This window comes from Carassius gibelio, chromosome A18 (genome assembly GCF_023724105.1).
Source record: "Carassius gibelio isolate Cgi1373 ecotype wild population from Czech Republic chromosome A18, carGib1.2-hapl.c, whole genome shotgun sequence".
In the NCBI taxonomy this organism is placed as follows: domain Eukaryota; kingdom Metazoa; phylum Chordata; class Actinopteri; order Cypriniformes; family Cyprinidae; genus Carassius; species Carassius gibelio.
In genome coordinates this window covers 8,249,277-8,269,915 of record NC_068388.1, presented here as the reverse complement: position 1 = coordinate 8,269,915, position 20,639 = coordinate 8,249,277, and the positions used below count along the sequence as shown (strand labels likewise).

Below are 20,639 nucleotides of genomic sequence, written 5' to 3'. Positions count from 1 at the left end.
AAGAACTCCAAATTCTCAAATAACCTTCAGTTTGAATAGGCTTTACACTTCTATACATTAACAGTCCATTTTCATGAGATGCATTATTCCAGTATACTTTCAGTGAACAAAGACAGATTTCAAAACATGCATACTTGCATACAGCAGGCTCCAAATGAGAACGAGCTGTGGTGGGCTAATGAATGATAGGCGCTTGAAACTGCGAAGAAGATGGTACAGATGTACAGCTGGCAGAGGCAAACACCGACGTGAGTGAACATTAAAGATTCATTCAAACAGCTGTTCCTTATCCAGGACAGCACGATCCACCACCATGTGCTCTGATTCTGTAACAGAAGAGTGCAGGAAGTGAAAATTTGACTGAAGCTCAGGGTATTACACAAGCCGCAGAGTCAGCCGAGAGATCTGTCTGCACACTGTCTTCGGTGATTGAAGGGTTTACCTCATACTGAAAAACATTAAATCCATGGATTGAGAGTTGAAAACTATGACAGCGGCATTTCAGGATTTTGTGCTTGAATCTGACACACAGTAAAGCTCGGGCTAAAAAAGTTAAGAGTGAACTGAGGATGAACAGACAGACCATATTTGTGTCTCTTTTCCCCTTCCTGGTTTATAGTTTGATTATTTAACCAGATATTTACTTTGGAAAAAGTCCCGTAAAATACAGCTCCTTAATTATCATTATCAAGTCACTCTTAGGACTAATTCTCTGATGCCTTTTGTTGTAAATGCTCAGGAATGTTTTTTTTTTTTTTTAAATAGGTGCTTTTCTTCAGTAATTCACCAGTCAGTATCAGTTGCCTTATGTAAGTGGTCTTGGCTTCATTTAGGTGTGTATAGGGTGTTTTACGTGGCAAACTGTAACCACAGGTTCTCAGTTCATTGTTAGTGGGAGAAAGACGACAGAACAGAGGCGGGACTGAAAGCTTGCCAATCCAGCAAACATAGAGATACAAGGTATAAAAGAAAGAAGTTTCGAAGAATGTGTCAGTGTTTTTTTTTTATCCATTTAAAGGGGGGGTGAAATGCTCGTTTTCACTCAATATCCTGTTAATCTTGAGTACCTATAGAGTAGTACTGCATCCTTCATAACTCAAAAAGTCTTTATTTTTATTATATTTATAAGAGAAAGATAGTCTGTACCGATTTTTCCCGGAAAAACACGAGCGCCTAGAGGCGTGACGTGTGGGCGGAGCTAAAGAATCACGAGCACCAGTAGGCTTTTGAGTTGAGAGCATGTGGAAGCTGTGACACAGATCCAGAGGCTGAAATTTAACAAGAGCAGCATCAGCAAAAGCGTCTCTATGTGGTATGTACTGAAACTGTATATATTTGCTTAGCGGTTTTGGAAAATGACTAAGTTCCACTTTATGTCGTCTTTTTTTTTTTTTTAAGCTATACATGTGGAAAGTGCAGTTTGATGACAACATCGCATGTTGTTTACTTTATGTGCTTACGCGCTGATAGCTAAGTTAACAACACAGAGATATTTGAAGCAGTTTTACTCACCGCATGTGGTTCCAACACACGATCGTGACCCTTTTCCGTTGGGACTGCATTATCCTTAAGAAATAAACGATGTGCAATCCGAAATGCAGGGAACAAACAAAAACACTTGCGCAACTCCGTTGATGCTCTGTAAAAATAAACTCCATCCACTGGTCCCTTAATGCTGTTTCTCTTTTGGTAATCTGTGCAGGGTTGTCTTGCCCTGGCAACCAAAAACACACTTCTTTTGTGACTTTTCGCGCCGCTCTCGCTCTGATCAGGCTGTGCTCAGCCTCTCAGTGCTCTGCTATACGGGAGTGCGCGCTCTTCCGGCAGAAGTGCACTCAGGACCCATATAAGGAAATTCCGCTCCATCTAACGTCACACAGAGTCATACTCGAAAAAAACTTTCCGAAACTTGTGACAAACCGGAAGAGGTTTTTTTTGAACAAAAATACTCCTTCAAACGTACAACTTAATTTTTGAAACTTTGTCCATGTTTAGCATGGGAATCCAACTCTTTAACAGTGTAAAAAACTCAGTATGCATGAAATAGCATTTCACCCCCCCCTTTAATGTTTTCTCTTAGAATTACATCATACAGGTTTAGAAGGATATGAGGGTCATATGACATACTTTTCCTTTAATATCATGACTGAATCTGTTGTGTGTTGGATATTTTAGCTGAAATTGTTCTCAAATATACTGACAGAAATACTTTTTTAAAGCTTTTTTCATCGATTTATTAATTATAGCAGCTATACCAATCACATTTTCTTCAGAGTGGTTGAAAAGTACAAGCTAACTTGAAAAAAGCAAACAGTCCACAATGAATGTTCCTCTCGTCTATTATTTTTTTTATAACAAATCAAACAGTTTTTATGTGGTTATTTCAGAGAAGTTTAAGATTGCTCAAGTGCCTTATGAGGCATTCACTACAATGAATGAGCAAGCAATTTGCAGAGAAAGCTTTTAAAATGAATCATCTCATCCTCATCTTTTCAAAATCATGTCATCAAATTATTTTTTTTCTTCTGTTAAACGCAAAAGGAGACATTTAGCACAATGCTTAGATTACTGGTTTGAATGAAATGAATGCTCCCAAATTAAATGTTATTCATTGTGTATTGTTATTTTCAATGAAAATCCTGCCTTCTGCCCTTTTGAACAACACGAGGGTGAGTAGATGATGGCATTTAAGTTTTTGTGTGATCTGTTCCTAATAATGGTCCTGCAAAGTAACATTTACTCTCACAAAATTACAAAATTACAAATTCAGCATTGCAAATCTTCTGAAACAATATGCCCCTTTTTGCCAACATATAACTGACTTGCTGATGGCTTTTTCTCAGACTTTACCGGATACAATAATTTCATGGAAGAAATATGTTGTCCTTTATCCCTAGACCTTTGTGAAACACAACACAAAACACAAAACACATACCTCCCTTGCATAATCTCAGCTACACAAAATAATCAGCCAAACAGGAGAGCTACTCCCGCTGGAAATCACGGTAATAAGCCCACCGTCCCCTTTCGAAATAACAGCTGGTTATGTTTTTCTAATGGAGAAGCGCCATCACAAGCCATCACTTCTCGTTCATCAGCAGCTGTTAGCTGTGACTGGAGGTGCTGAGAGAAATCGGCATTATATTTGTGCGCTGTTTGCAGATCCAGATCTTCTAGAGATGAGAGCTGTATAGAGTTAAGGCCATGACCCTGCAGAAATGATGCCCTTGTCTCGTCACCCTCACACCTGGATTTTGAGGTGAGGGCAAGGGGTCTTGGTTGGTTAATAGTGACAACTCTCATGCTGATGATTCTGAGGTGATATGTGTGATTCACACCATCTGCCGAGGGGTCAGTCTGCCCAGACAGGGCCTGTTTGAAACATGAACGTGTGTCTCCATGTGTCAGGACAAGCGCTTACTTCCCTCAGGCTAATTTGAGACTGGAAGACAGACAGACATTCCCTTCTGCCTTTTTGCTCTGTGCAGCCCAGACAATAATATATGTTGTTTTGTTTTTATTTTTGTCTTCAGCAGAGACGATTTTCTTACATGTCACTGAGTGCGTTAAAGGGATAGTTCACCAAAAAAGGAAAATGATTTCATCATCTATTCACCCTAATAGTGCCAAACATTACTTTTTTTTTTCTTCTTTTTTTTTTTTTGTCTGCGGAGAAGAAAAGATGATATTTTGAAGAAGTGCTTTTGTCCAATAAGTGTTGTTTTGTTAAAAAACAATAGTAATTGTGACTTTCTTTCTTGGAATGGTGGGGGGAAAAGTACTTCGGTACCAAGTCTGTACTAAAAAAATAAAAATGTTAAGGTACCAGGTTTATTTAAGTACCAGTGGTAACGAGTTGCACTATTCGAAAGGTGCGCAGATGCGCCTTCTTCTTAAATGAAGAACTGAACTGAGACATGGCGAGATCAAAAGGAGTAAACACACCAAACTAACAAAACACATTAAAGACATAGCCATAACATCATAACTGACCGCCATAAATAGATTTTCCAAAAGCGCTTTGCCTTCATTGAACAGACATGAGTACTGCACCTACCTTTATCAAAGTCGAAAACCAGTGCAGTTGTTTTTATATCACTGCATTTCTGAAGGAAGCCGGCTGTCTTCAAAAATTTTTATTTCATCTTGCTGTATTGCCCGAGTAGCATTTGTGAGTGCTGGCTCAGGCTTATGTGATTAAAGTCGTTACCAGGAAAACTTCTCTCACTTGCTCTACAAGCGCCTCCTGCTGGCAGAGAATTAATTTGCATATATGCAGACACCAATATTGTGCAAGGCATTTTGTAATAAGCGTGTTTTTGTGTTTTGCTTTGATACCGAAACTGGTACAGAGAACCGTGGATTTTCATCGGTATTGGTACCGAATACTGAAATTTTGGTACCGCAACAACACTATTCACAACTCCTCTTTGGCTTATTTGACAAGCTGCAAGGTGTCTGTCTGCAAAATTACAATTTGGACAAAAGCAAATTTGTTTTAGTGTTTATCGATGGAGTGTTCGTGAAGTCAAGCCAGAGTAGCCCGTTCTCATAAATGATTACATTGTTAGCATTTCGTACGGTTTAATGTAATGCAATGCAAGGATCCAAATGATGCTCCTTCAGCTCTCACACAACTGCGTAGGCCAGAGCTAAAACAAACTCCATCCCACTATAGACCAGTTTTAGCGCAAACATTCTAACAAGAGCTTTGTCTGACCTCGTTCCCCTGTTGTTTTGCAGCAAGTTTGACTCAGCTCTGCTGATGTCATCGAGTTTTCCTCAAACAATGAGGCACGGAGAAGACAGGAGGAGACAGCAGAGAAACAAAGAAATCCAACGTGGCATCATTTCACTTTTCAAACCGATGAGCCTTGCTCACTGCCCTCTGCTTGGAAAGAGTCAGAGAAAGAGCGAGATTAATGTAGATCATCTGTCATCACCTGGCAGCAGATCAAAAGATCTTATTGGCAGACAGCATTCGAAAATACACTGGAGCTTCTTTTTGAGCTGTAGAGGCAGTTTCTCATGCACTGGGTATTGGCTTTAGGGAGAAAGGGGGAGTGGTGTGAAATGGCACTAGCATTTCTTGGAAAATTAAAAGCAAAAAGCAAGTGATGTTGAGACACACTTGTGTTTTGAGACATCAGGGAATACATTTTGTGGCGTGCCGAATGTAGATCCCAGAGCAGGGGATTTGGGCAGAATTTGAGTGTGGTACAAGGGTAGGGAAAAGAAGGAGAGAAAATCGTATTCTTCAGAAGAGCGAGAGAGAGACTCTTGTTCTTTGTTGCGAGAGCTGCACCCCAAGGCTTGTTGCTGTGCTGATGGAGAGGAAGCCGGTCCCTGTGTTGTTGTGTTGTGCTGCTGCATTTTCACTCCTTTTTTGTCTTGTTATGCATTTATTTTACACTTTCTTCTCTTCATTCACCTTGCGATGAGAATTGCTATTTCCAGGTCACAATTAAAAGTGTGTTTCACAGCTCAGTGAATCTTTTTACATGCAGGTATTTAACATAATTGCCAATTAAGAAATCAGCTTTGGTATCCTTAAATGTTTGATTTTAAGAACTAATTCTATACTTAAATATGGTAGCATTAGGTATACAACTGTTACAGTAAACTATTTCTGTTTGCATATGGTAAGAAATTCCCAGCAGGAGTAGTTACCCCAGAAATCTCCTTTACTGTGGCTCAGAATTCAAATTTGGCTTTGAGAATGTGACATTTGGTTATGAAACCAAATGATGTCCTTGGTGTCCAACCTGCATCACAGACAACCGATTTGTTTTAAGAAGTAATTTTACTAGTGACTAGGTTTAAGTTTAAGTCCTTGCAAAACTATCAAAACTGTCTTTTTGTCTGGCTGTTTATTAATACTTATTAAACACATATTATTGCATTATTCTGCATGACCATATTCAAGATCCTTTAATCCTACTCCATGCCTAAGCTTAAAGGGGTCATATGATGCTGTTTTTTTTTTTTTTAAGTTCATTTGTTTTTTGTATTTGGTGTAACAGAATATGTTGACATAAAAAAACACATTCTTTTTCAAATATTGTACATTATTGTAGGTCTTCTACACCCCGACTCTCTCAAACACATCGTTTTCTACAGTCCCTCCTTCTGACAAGCACAGTCTGCTCTAATTGGCCAACTGACCCATTGCATTGTGATTGGCCGAACACCTCAAGCACTCGTCAGAAATGTAACGCCCCTTTCCATAATCACAAGCTTTATCTTTCAAAATAAATGTAAAGACAGTTAATAATGTACTTACTTTTTCCATCATTTCAAGCCTGAAAGGGGAACAGAGTGGCGTGACAGACACAGTGATGAATCTTGTATGTGTTTGCAGTAAACAAGCCATGGACAGTTAAGACAGCTAACTCAGTCTCTCTCTCTCACACACACACAAACACGCACACAAACACACACGCACACACACACAGTGTAAAACTCCACATTTGAACAGTCAATAGCAAATACTTAAACTACTAACAAAACAGACTTACAATGGCTTATTCAGAAGCTCCAGATTGTCGTAGCAAAGTCAAAATGACCTCTTCTCCTAGGTTCACGAAAGGGTCGACCATAAAATACATTGCTGTTCTGTTTTTAACAACTACCTTACTAACTATTCATAAACAGCAAATTAGGAGTTTATTGAGGCAAAAGCCATAGTTAATAGTTAATAGTGAGAAATGGTCCCAAACTAAAGTATGACCATATATTAAATAATAATAATAATAATAATAATAATAATAATAATAATAATAATAATAATAGAGCAATATTTTATAAATAAATCAATAAATAGTTTGTCATGACATGAGGGTTAATAATGACATAATTAATTAGATTTTGTGGTGAATTGCTTCTTTATTTTATTTTATTTTTGTTTCTTTCAAACATAGTTGCTTAATGTGTTTACATTTACATTTACATTTAATCATTTAGCAGACGCTTTAATCCAAAGCGACTTACAAATGAGAACAATAGAAGCAGTCAGGTCAACAAGAGAACAACAACAGAATACAAGTGCCATGACAAGTCTCAGTCTAGTATAGAACGCATGTTTATTGCACAAATTGAGCCATCACAGAGGAAACACTGTTTGAAGTTATCTGGCCTAACCTTAAACTGACATTCAAATCTGTATTCTGGAAAATGCATACACCTGAGCAGAAAGAGTGCCTTGTATGATGTGACTGCACCCTGTCTCACCTCTATTTGCAAAAGTAATTATGGCAAACCACCGAGCGATGGCACCCTGGATTGAAGAGAAAGCAGCCAATAAAGGTCATGAAAAAAACACATCTCTCTCGTTATGTTGGAGAGGATACATTTTCCAGTGGAGTGCTGATGTGCAATGCCAGGAATACTCCTTTACCTCGGAGGTCCCCACCAAATGCTGTTCCTCTGCACAAAACCCCAAAATTCCCCTGAGATGAGACATGACATGAAGTGAGCCAGAGCTTCAGCGAGGATCATGGGGTGAGAGGAAGGTTGCTGAGACATTGTGGAAAGAGCATGGAAGCAAGTGAGAGGTGAGAAAGGGAAAGGCTGAAAGTGTAAGAGTAAGACTGTGTGTACTTCTGTGTGTATTAGAGGTGAGAAAATAGGCAAACTGTCAGGTTTGGTGGTGCAAAAGCTGTATGGGTATGTGCAGCAATGAAACGAGTAGCCCTACAAATTATAATAATGATTGTTTAATCAGAACAGTGATTAAATTTAGATGAGTTAATATTGAGTTTCCAACATTAATTTTATTACTTGATTAAAACAGTTTTTCTCAACCCTTGGGGTCCACAGAGACCTAGTGTTCTGTGGTTTGATTGCAATGTGTCTCTCATTTTTTTGGGAAAGTGTCTTGGGGTCTCATTTTGAAGGCCCAACAAGGTGTCACTCATACAGTGACTAAATGGAGGGAGCATGCACTTGTAAGGGCTTTGTGAGGTAAGGGAGTGTGGTTGCAGTGGCAGCCTTGAAAGCCTGTGTCAAAGCCTTAAATTTGAAATCTGGCAGCGACTGTGGAGTAAATCAGGAGAGGTGTGACGTGGGTCCTCTTTGACTGATTGAAGACTAGACATGCTGCTGTGTTCTGGATCATCTGTAAAGGCTTAGTCATGCTGAATGGAGGGGTGACCAATAGAGATCAGCATATATTAGATGTGTTTATATTTTAAATTGACCACTTGAGGTGTCCAAAAATGTCATGTCATAAAATACTAATACTTTTATGCATATGCATTATGACATATGACAAAATGCAGCATAACTGACCATGTAGCCAAATGTGTTGAGTAAAAAGTGGGATGTTTTTCCACAGGTGTTGTGGTAAAATTGGATCTGATTTGCTTCAAATTGGCTTCATGATATAAATAAGCATATTCTGTTTTGCAGAAGCTTAATTATAATTGAATGAAGGAAATTCTAAAAAATAAACATTAAAAATAAAATAGTTGAGAATCATTTGATTAAATACTCTTATACAATGTAACATGAATAGATTTGTCTGTGTTAAAAATGACTTTGAATAATTTCATGAAAGTTACAATTTGCCTTTTATTAGGCAAAAAAGCTTTTATTTTCTTTGAGTTGATCATTTTAGAAGAGGATTCTGGTTTTGCTAGGCTTCAGCACACAGTGACAGTGAGTCTGTCTCTACTCTGACCTCTGGCATCTACTGGATGTTGACCTTCAGAGTGTGCAAGCTGCCCAAAACCATCCGGCTGCCGGCTGGCCCCTTCCCAAGGAGACTCGATCCAACGGATTATCCACCCAAGCTCCAGCACCGGCCAGCCCTTCAGATGCAATGACTGGGGGAAAAAAACAGCCTTTTCTTGCTAAGGGCCAGTTTTAGGGATTGATTGTTTAAATGAAGTGCTCCTGGGGGTGAGCCTTTGGAAAGACAATAGACAAATTTGGCTCATAGACAAATCTAGCGAACTGCTTTAATATGAAACTGGAGGTTCTGGAATACATCAATTAAACTGTAGTTTTACACTAACCAATAAAGCGATAGTTAACCCTAAAATGAAAATCATCATCATTTTCTCACTTTAACCTTGTTGTTTCAAACCTGTATGAATTTAATTTTTGGAAAACAAAAGGAGATATTTTAGGTGTCAGTGTTGTTTTAGAGCCTTCTGACTTTCACTGTGATCAAAAACTGTTTAGATATTCTTCAAAATGTTTTTTATATTCTGCAGAAGAAAGAAAGTCAAACAAGTTTGAAACTAAAAGAGGGTGAGTAAATGATGACAATACAAAGTTAAACTGTCCCTTTAAAGATGCTTACAGTATTTTGTGGGAATAAATAAAAGCCTACAAAACATGTCTAGATAGATTTGCAAAATTTATTCAGATTGGGAGGGAAATTGTTTTTTTATTGGTTTTCAACAAAATATTAATATTTAATTAAGATTAAATGTATTTAGTAATGAGCTTCCCAGACCACACTAAAACACAAAAGCCTATCAGTCTATAAATTATATCAATTACAACCTCAAAATTTGCATTTCAAAATCTGTTTGTTTTCAATAGCACATTTAAAATCTTCCTCAGATGTGCAAAGCAGTAGAAGGTAATAGATTCTGAAGTATATCTAATTAAGATAATGAGAGTTTTGATCTCCTATGTCAGAAAGTGCAACTCCGCAGTACAACTATATACATAAAAATAAAATAAAAACCAGCCAATCCATCTCCCCATGAAAACAACTCCTCGTGCAGCTCTTTTACCAAACCTTTAATTAAGTTTATTCAGGGAAAGTGAGAAAAGTTTGTTTCAGAGAAAGAGGTCATGACTACATATCCTCTTCATATTAATTTGACCTCTCTTTCTTTATATCCATCTCAGAGAGCGCTGCTACTGGACAATGAATATACAATAGCACCCACTCACACACTGCACTGTCCTTCATGGATTATAAACAGACGGTAGAAATTCATTTACATTTGTATTGACAAGAGATTTCTCCAATTTAATCACCTTATTTTCTCATTTGTACTGTAGCTCTCCTCAAAGTCAGCCTACTTTTCACAGAATTTTCTTTTCTTCCAAGCTGGCCCATTTCCATTTAAATTGAATAGGACACACATCTTAATGTGACAGATATTTTTTTTTAATGGCTGTGATGGCTTGAACAATTCTCAGCATCATTGGGAGCTCAGAAGAAATGCTGGTGCCACTTTTTTTTTTTTTTTTAGTGAGCAGAATTTGAATTTCTCATTTATGTAATCATATGTTTGCCTTAAAGTGTCTTGGAACTCAAGCGTGGAAGTTTTGAGTGTAATGTCCATCAGAACCATTAAAGTGTGTAACTTCTGAATCATTAGCATAGCCAGGAGACTGTTTCCAAGCAGGTTTACCTTGAACATACACCCTGTCTTCTATTGGTCAAATCAAACAGATAGCCCCACCCCAAACTCATGCCATTGGTTCATCCACGGTAGCTATGTTGCCTGTAGTGTTTACACTTTTTATGGTACATGAATCTACAAATGGCTTATTTAGAGTTATCTGCAAATGAACTGGCAGATAGAATCACAATGTTGGAAAAGAATTACACATTTAGCTTCAACCGTGAACTTAAAACACTCATCAACCATTTAAAAAAACATTACAAGCTTTTTTTCATAATAGTCACAGTAGAAAGCCCGGAATTCCTTGGACACCTTGATGTTTAATGTAACTTTCATGTTTGCCCATTAATATATTAATACATATGCTGACATGCATTATGCATGTTAGTTTTTCCAGCCAAGCCATTAGATACATAACTAATTTATTTACCATTCAATATAGTGAAATAATATAAAAATTTAAAACAACTGTTTTATATTTTAAAATGTCATTTATTCCTCTGATGACAAAGCTGAATTCTCAGCAGCCATTACACCAGTCTTCAGTGTCATATGATCCTTCAGAAATAATTCTTATATGTGTATATTTGAAATTTAAATAATTTGTATTTCTTTTAAAATATACTGATGCGACGAAAAGGCAGTCATGACCCTCTGTTCGAGGTGTTCCAAGTGTACATTCACAAATAGTCGGGATTCACTAGACTGGACCTCCAAGTATGACCGGGACCCTCCACATGTGTTTTTGAGGGTGACAGAACTTTCATCGTTCCTAAATGTGGCAAAATTAGTCAGAAGGAGAAAAAGGAAGCTGCCTAGCTTTTGAAGAATTAATAAGGCTGTCTCATTTGCACAGCGTCTGAGACAGCCTCTGAAAGTCCCATTTTTACATTTTCTTGACAGTGCCTTTGATGAGCGCTGATAATGTACAGCAGCTCCCAGGGAGCTCACATCTTATAATAAAGAGTTTGGCGGCAGAGACGAACTATGCTGATCCAAGCTATGCATTATTATTTGTCTTCCAAGCAGAAAAGCAGCTCACATTTATGCCTCCCACTATTTATACACTGTTATTAAGGCTGAACATTATCCGATTGTTCATGTGCCAGCCTATAAGCAAATACTGCTTTTGTTCTCCCGGAACGGTTTACATAAGCGATGGTATTTAACGCCTGTTTGGTATCTGGCTTATACATTTAAGATTCACCATATTAGCTGTTTTCTGTGACAGCTTCTGTGCAGCCGTTTTAGAAAAACATCCTAAGTGCCTTTCCTTAAGCGAGTGTTGGGAGATGAGCGATCACCTCTTTTAAGAGTAGCAGGTCAATAAAGATGGAGTTTAAAGGGGTTTTCTGCCTTTTGTGATTGGCTTTTTCTCCATCCTCGTGTATCAGATGGCTTCACGTTGACTAGGTAGGCCTGTGACCCATTTTTGAAACACAGCCTTAAGCTATGCTATGCATAGATAACGTACAGTATGTTCTCACCTAGGTTACTAAAAGCAAGACAGTGAAGAGGACAGAGTTTGAAAAAGGAGTAAAATCATAAAGGCTGGTCATTCATAGCTGGTGGTCAGGGATTAGTGTCTCTGCTGGTAGATGCAGTAACTACACCATCATGGCTTGCCTGTTAATGGCTGTTCAGAAGTATTTTGACTTGATTTTTTAATTTTGCAGCAACATATGTATTTAATTATATTATATTAGATGTTTTACCAGTGAAAGATAAATCAGAAGAATAGTTCAACCAAATTGTTCGCACTCAAGTCATATATATATACCTTGATCAAGTACACAAGTCAGAAAACCAAGATGGACATTGTTAGTAATATTCAGTAGAACTCTGAATGTCTTACTTGAGAATGGAAATGGAACAAATGGAATGCACCATAAATGTTCACTTGCTTCTTCTGGTGTTTCTACAGATCAATGCAAAATATGTATTTCTGCCCCCTACTGGACTGGAATGTGAAACACTAGGCAGTGAACAAGAAAGCTTTATCGGTTGTACATTAATTCACTGTATTACTGATTTTACTGTAAAAATTGGTTAACTTTTTTTTTTATTATTATTATTTAACCAAAACTTTCCTGAAACTGAGTACTTTTTTTGATACATTTGGTCACTTTATTAGCATTTTGCATTTGAATATATATTAAACATTATCAAAGATTGCTTTATTGTGGCTGAATTGATGATTAATTATACCTCAAAAATTGCTCTGTTTTTTTGTTTCCCATTTGCGTCATTGATCAGTTGCCATTGAGATTAATGAAAAATGTTAACAGATAGTTTTCTCCATGTAAAAAATGCTGTCCTTCAGAGCACATAAACAATATACACTTTGGAAATGCTAGGTATGTGATGTTCATTTATGTATTTCAACAGGACACAATACCAGTCAAAAGCTTTTGAACAGTAAGATTTTTCATGGTTTTGTAATGAATTGAACTTCTGCTCACCAATTCTGCATTTATTTGATCCAAAATACATAAAGTTGCATTTGCTAAAGCAGTAATATTGTGAAATATTTTTACTTTTTAAAAGAACTGCTTTCTATTTGAATATATTTTAAAATTTTAAAATCGATTCCTGTCATCAAAGCTAAATTTTCAGCATTATTACTCCAGTCTTACTCCAGGTAAATAAATACAATAATCATGTTACAAATGATGCTGTTCTTCTGAACTTTATAATCATCAAAAAAAAAAAAAAAAAAAAAAAACTGAAAAATTATTCATCAGCTCTTTTCAACATTAATAATTATAAGTAGCAAATCTGAATATTTGAATGATTTCTGAAGGATCGTGTGACTGGAACAATGATGCTAAAAATTCAGCTTTGATTATTCCTAATAAACTGTTTAACTGCACTCGCAAGTGAATCTCAAGTAATTTTGTGGGATAATTAGATATATATTAAATAAACTACAAACATAAAAATATATACATTTATTTTGTCCTCACATGCTTTCTTGTAACTCTTCCCTCTCAGTCACACACCTGACTGAAAGGCTCATTATGCAGCTCATTATGCAGTCCTTTGTCTTCTCAGGTGTAAATCACACTAATATTCATGGTCATTCACACCTACTCGCATATGCCCTTTCGAAACAAAAAGTGTCTTATAAATTTTTAAAATCAATCATTGATGAACAAATGTCTTGTGAACAAATGTACTGTATGTGTTTTATGACTTCAGTGATTCAAATTGTTCTCAAAAACACAATCATGTACATACATGCTATATTATTGTAGCCCAGTTTGTACTGAATACAGTGTTTTTGAATTTTAGCCATGTATATGTTTATAAGCAACTGAAAAAAGCACAAAAGCCAGGGCATGTCAAAATTTCTCAAAGGGTTTAGCAGTTTGCATGATTGGGATAGGATATTTTCCTTAAAACTGGCTGGTGTTCTGTAAGTGGAGGTAAATGATCAACTTAACTATATCAGTGTAATACAGGGGTGAACATATTCAGAGAAACAGGTTTTCACCACTATTGGAGGTTGAAATGAATTTTCATTCAACGTTCTTATGCTTCTCAGGCAAAGAGCTAAAAATAAATTTGAGTCTTTGTGGAGAGGGGGAGTTGGAAATTAATTTCAAATGCAACAGTAGTAGGAAAGTGTGTGTGTGTGTTCAGATCTCACATTTCTCTTTCAGACGATGAGCTTTGGATCCATCCACAGAGTGTTTGGTATAGACAGCTAGCATTTCATACAATCTGCATTTTCTGTCTTGCTAAGATTGTGTCTTTCATTCGGCAACCTGTCTATTCCCCTCCATTTCTTATCTATACCGTTCCTGGCTTTTGCTGGGTTATATTTCACTAATGTTGTTTTCCTGAAGTCCTTGACAAACATTGGTTTATTTCCCAACAGAGACTGCAGTTCACACCCCTTCCCCTTGTCAAAGTATCATCATTGCTTCAACGTCTCTCCCATGGCTTTTGAATTATAAAAACTGGCATTTAAAGCAACAAAATCTCTTGGACTTCAGATATTGTACTGTACAGATGGCCATTACTCCAATTAGCATGCTAAATGCTCACATGAACTGACAACTTCTCTCCACGCTAAGAGTGCCCAGTGTGGCATTCAGTCTCCCCATGCAATCATCACAACTGCTCTTTGATGTAGCTAAAGGGATCAACAGTGTGATGCAAGGACTCTTTTTGAACCAGCACTTCCCTGGAGTGCTAATGAAACAGCAGGTCTGCTCCACCCCGCTGAACCCTCCATTGGAGCTCTTTTTGTACATTTCTGGGGCTGTGGTGGAATCTAAACCGAAGTGACACAGGGCCTAATGGAGATATGGAGGAACAGGCTTTCACAGGGAGAGGGAAACATTTGAATAGGTAGATTGACAGGCGGTGAGCTCTGCGGAGATGGAAAGTGTGTGTAGTTCTTTTGTGGTGGCGGGGGTCATGAGTAAAGTGTTGCAGCGTTGGCAGGATGACAGCATTTAGAAGTGACACACTGTCAAGTGTTTTGCTACATCTCCGTGGCGAGAGCAAACACAGCTGGCACCTTGCGCAGGATGCTAATACCTGGAAGTGCGAGGCCTTTGTTCCCAATGTTTGTTTTTATTTGGATGGCATGTTTGACTTGAACATTAAATGGCAGGACAGAATTGCAACCACTTTTACTACTGAATTCACAAACAGGCATTGTAGAACACACATAAAGCTTTCTACATTAATTTCATGTAGCATGACGTTTTTGTCACACAGTACCTTTTGAGCTCTATAACTTTCATGTTGGAAATAAGTAGAGCGTTCATGTAAAAAATATAAAAATGCTTGTTTTGATGCTCGAAGGAAGTTTTTATATAAACATGTATGACTTTCTCTCAATCTTAAACGAAAGTTACCTTGCATGGAAATTAATTCTAAAATACTGTAGAGATGCACCATGAATGGACATTTTTCATAATGCCTCTTAAAATGTCTGTATGAAATCATATATTTTTCTGCAAGGATATTTTTTTTTTCTTACAGTAAGTATAGAATTTGAGTATCGGATAATTTTAATTTCAGACATCGGGTTTTTTTGGCTGTAAGCTGGTCAGAGAAGTTGGTAAGAGAAGACTAACATGATTTTCGTGTTTACGAATTATGTAAATTATATCAAGACATAGGCTGTATGATGAGAACATAAAAGGTACTGCAAGTCAGGAATCACTCCTATAGATTCCAGTTTTGCCTGAAGGAATGACCACAATTTTTATCTTGCTTGTAATAAAAACATCATGCAGTTATTTATTTATCTAGAAAGCTGGGACCCCAGCCAAAGCCATTAGGAATCATGAAAGCATTGCCTATTTATTTAATTTTTTTATTTGTTTAATTTCCACTCATTTAACATTTGGTTATTGATGCCCACAGAGCAGTGTAATACAAACCAATCACTTTATGCCACATAATCAGTTCTCCTCTGAGATTAATTATAGTGGATGTCCTGATTAATTAAGCATGAAAAGGAAGAATGGTTGTTTGGAAGCAACAATTCAAGGTCAATTGTTTGAAATAATTGTGCTGAGAATGACCCAGTGATCCTTAAAGAAACTGGGGGTAAAAATGAGAGATAATGTTATTACAACAATGATTCTTGCAGGTTTGTGTTCCTAGAAGTCAGCGAGTAAAGCATTGTGGTGTCAAAGCCACAGTCACTGGTTAAATTCCCAGGGAAGTTACATACTGACAAAATAGGTTTGGAAATACAGTATATATACTGTACGCAACAAAAATGCATATATGATGCACAAGACACTCTTAATATCTCTTAAAATAACAGGGTAATACCTCTGAATGGTAAAACTCACATAAACTTTCCTGTTTCTTCCGTTGTTTTTACTTTTTTTTCAATTTCAAAGCCATGCCAGGATAGTGCACTATTAAGAACAGATTTGTGAATGACTTTTAAAGTCCAACTAAATTCCTGAATTCAAATTGAGGGAGCAAAAGGAAGCGGAATTGCAATTCAAATTTAAACTTAGATTTTAATTCCAATCAAGTACTGTAGTTTAACCCATTTTTAAACCTTGTTTGTCAAGACAGAATTTCTCAACCAAGGTATAGCAACTCCCCGAATGCCAGATTTCTTTGAACTGGAATTCAGTAAATCCCTTTCCTGTCATTCCATTTCAACTTCCTGTCAGTATGGCCACTGTAATTCAAATTCACACTCATAAACTGAAATGGAGCTAGCTCAATTCTGAATTTTGCCCAAGCGTGGCTCATAAAATTTCCTCATCCCATTTTTGATGTGCTACACCCTAATGGCAGACACAAATGCATTCATAAAATCCGCCACAGAACGACAAGTCTGCCACAGTGAAGCATGGGTCATTTAGATTTACAAAGCATAGCTAAATACGATCACTGTTTGCAGCGAGCATGTGTACTCATGCGCTTCTGTGTATTGTCCCTGTGTGACAGACACTGTGTGAGAGGGCATAGACAAGTCAATGCTCAACACTCTTATCAGTCCAGCTGCCACCAAATAATATTTTAATTTAAATGACAAAATCCATTACCCGAACCCGGGGCTCTAGTGAGAGCATTTAATGGCCCAATTAAATTCAACTGCCTAGTATCTATTGAGCAATTAACCTTTGATAAACCAATTAATGTTTAGCGTTTGATGACAGAAGTTGGACCTGGAAGAATCATATTGGAGTTTGATGGAACAACTCCCAGTCTAAGATTAGCTTAGCGCAGCTATAAAATTGTCAGAAGCCCTTGTTTTCTGCTATATTGATTCTTTTGTGCTGAGACATCGCTCAGCTTTGCAGATGAAAAAGGGGAAATTACCAGAAAGATTGCGGGAGAACAGAGGAGCTGTCAGTTATTATAAAGCCGAGTTTGATGAATTATTGATAGCAGTGTGAACATGTCTCCAGACACTGCTTGATTATTTCCTACATGATGTGCAAGTGCTAGTTTCCTTTGATGTTTGTTGCTTCATTGTCTCTGGCAACTTCCTCTCAAAGATGCCACCTCTCAGGTCACTATGGAGACTGTCACCACACAAACATAGGCAGACGTGCTGAAAAACTAGCTCTCCAGCTGCCATCCTTTAATGTGGTCGTTGTGGCTATAAAATAAGTATAAACACGTCAAGAGGATTTACCACCTGTCTGGAGGGCTAGATAATGTGCGTTTTCTGAGATCCCAGGGGATCTCGACAGAGGAAACGGTTTGATATCTGTTCTTGCTATCATGATTTGGTTGAATGTTGTCATGTTGTCATCACAGGCGCACCGCGGGTCATAGTCGCCTTGTCCTTTATCATCAGTAATGTGACTCAGACAAACCGGACAGTCCCTTATCCCATTCGCCATTAGCAAAGCTCCATTTGTGAATTTATCTTCTCTTAGTCTCCAACAATATCATTTTCCCAGGCTTGACAGCCCTCAAGCCTCCCGAATGCAATAATAAAGAATTGATTATATTCTTTATGGAGCGCAGAGGGCCCAAATGTGTTTTGTGTTCCTTCTCCTATAAGCTGTAATGAAAAAGGGAAAAAAAGACAGGAGAGTTGATGAATGTTTGGATTGCGAATAGTTTGCAGGAGCTTTACATTACCACCGAATACCATCAGTCTTTACGCTGAAATATCTTCAGTGACAGACACCAAGACACTAGGCTTGCAGATGGTGGATTTTGTCACTTATCGATAAAAACAGAATAGGAAAAACTGTAGGTAGTCTATGTGCTGCACTGTAGCACATAATGAATTGAGAGTCTGGCTGAAAATGTGTTTTTGTGGAAGGCCTCTCACGTAAGTTTTAATTTCCTGCTTTCCCCACGTTTGCCATTAGCATCTGAGACGATACAAGCGTTTAATGAAAAACACCCCACTCCCTCCTCCAGACTAAACTGTCACGGCAAAAAATAATGAAGCACACAAAGCACTAGGAAACTAATAAACCTCGTATTTCTTCTGACATCAACATGAAATCATATGAAAATAATACTTGCAAGAAAAGACTCTGGTCGTAATGCCACCTCCGTAATGTATTTCAAGATGAGATGGTTGAAAATAAAAACCCGGATACAGTGAGGTGATGATGGGTCTCTATTATCCTTGAAATGAGCTTAATTTTGCGGGACATTTTATCAGACCTATTGAACAAGGGCTGTCATGTGCGTCAGCCACCTCAGTGTTTTAAGATGACATATCATCACTTAAATCATTAGGGGTGAGATTTGAGGAGGTGGTGTGAATTATGATATTTTGCCAGTTCCTCATAATCATCACACACTAGAACATTTGTCATCAAAGCCTATCCCACGAAAACCCATAAACCATATTAATAATTTATGCCTGTTCATTTTTAATAATCCATCAGTCCTTGAGAACGAATTGAGAAACCTGATTTGAATTTAGTGAGGTGCGATAAATTCAAACAGACTGGGGTATGATATATGTTTTGAGATCTTGTTAATTTAAAGGTAATCCTTCATGCAGAGCAGACGTTGTGTAGAATCAATAGGCGGTGAGCGTCAAGATGTTGATTGATGTGCATTTGAATTAATTCAATTATGGAATGATTCAGAGACAACAATGCAGTTCCATGTTGTCATAGCAAATAAAATTAACGAGCTTTCAGTGGACGTCATCACGGCATGTTCTGTCAAATGATTACCTCACATTTACGTAAATATAACTAACAGCACCACTCTGCAAATTCAGGGTGAGAAAGCCGTATGAAAACATGAGGGGAAATGAAATCAGCCACTATAAAAAAAAAAAGAGTATAAGATGGATGTTACTGTCAGCAATATTTGATATTTACACAATTAGATTATGTTTTTGAGACTAAATGCAAATTCCTGGTGTGCCAACATGCAACAGCTAACATCTTTGCAATCTGGCAGGCTGTCCTGCTTAGGGAATGCTTTTCTGAGCTGTTTAAATCTACCATGTCCTGTTTGGCCAGAAACTCATTATGGGCTACCATCTGCAAGTGATGAACAAAATCCAGATTTTAATCTCCTGGCACCCTCCGTTAGTCCTATGGGATGGAGAAAGAGTTTAGAAAGACCAAGCTGTGTAATGTGGCTTTAGATCTTTTGTACCAAAGAGATGGCATGTTTGCATTATGCATTCTGATACCAGTAGCGTCCGACACCATAAATGACAAATTCTGCCCATGTAAGGTTTTAAAGAACAAGCTGGAAGCTGTGAAGTCATTTCTTATATGGGCCTGCATGCATCATCATCTGCTTCCTGACTGAAGACTCAAATCCAGAGATAATTTTCCAAGCATATATTTTCATTGGTCAGTTTTGGCAACTTGTGTGATATGATTGTATGCTTTTTGTCCCCTTGGATGGTTGTGCTTAGCTGGTGGAACTCATGGGATTGGACTGCAGAGAAGGACTGGAGGGGAGGATTCCCCTCAGCAGATAAGCAGGATTTGTGTCTGGGAAACTGGAGATTGCAGGCATGTCTCTCTGAGAATTACTACAGCCACTGAATGCAGCCCCTACTCAAACCTTTGTATAGATCTCACAATAGTGGTGTTATCACAGACATTAACTTTTAGAATTTGTTTATAATTTATCATTTAAATCTACAATTTAAATGGTTTAATTTGTAGAATTTATAGTGGAATATATATTTTACTAGGAAATTCAGATAAAAGATTTATCATCATAAAATAGAAAATCAAAAAACTGTCCTTGTTGTGGAAAGCAAAAGAATATGGTGTAAGAGGGTATTGATGCATGCATAAGATTTCATGTTTTGATTATTATTATTTTTTCATCGTTCCATGGACTTCTGAGGATACTGCAGTGAATTATAGCAATTATTTGTCTATATATATATATATATATATATATATATATATATATATATATATATATATATATTTATTTATTTATATATAGATAGATAGATAGATAGATAGATAGATAGATAGATAGATAGATAGATAGATAGATAGATAGATAGATAGATAGATTGTGTGTTTCGCCCTTGTTGACCAAAAAAAATAAATAAATAAATAAATACACCCTTGGTCAACAGACATTTTCAGATGAGATTGCAACTGTTTGGAAACACACATGAATCGGCCACCTGTGCAATAGAGGGCAGGCATCTCTTGATATCTTCTAACCAGCTGAATGGAGTTTGCTGAGGCCTTTTTTTTACATTGAGCAGAGTTGTCTTTAGGCAGAGAGGATGTGACAGGGTGCATTAACTTGATATGTCTCTGTTCTGAAGGATTAAATGGGTATTCTTATACATTA

General features: G+C 37.3%; 1 protein-coding gene across 2 annotated transcripts in view; it reads left to right on the top strand.

The window, feature by feature from the left end:
* LOC127934730 (alpha-1,3-mannosyl-glycoprotein 4-beta-N-acetylglucosaminyltransferase C-like) overlaps positions 1–20,639 on the top strand; it is a 109,636-nt gene that overhangs the window by 40,958 nt on the left and 48,039 nt on the right. The gene's annotated exons all lie outside the window — the stretch shown is intronic.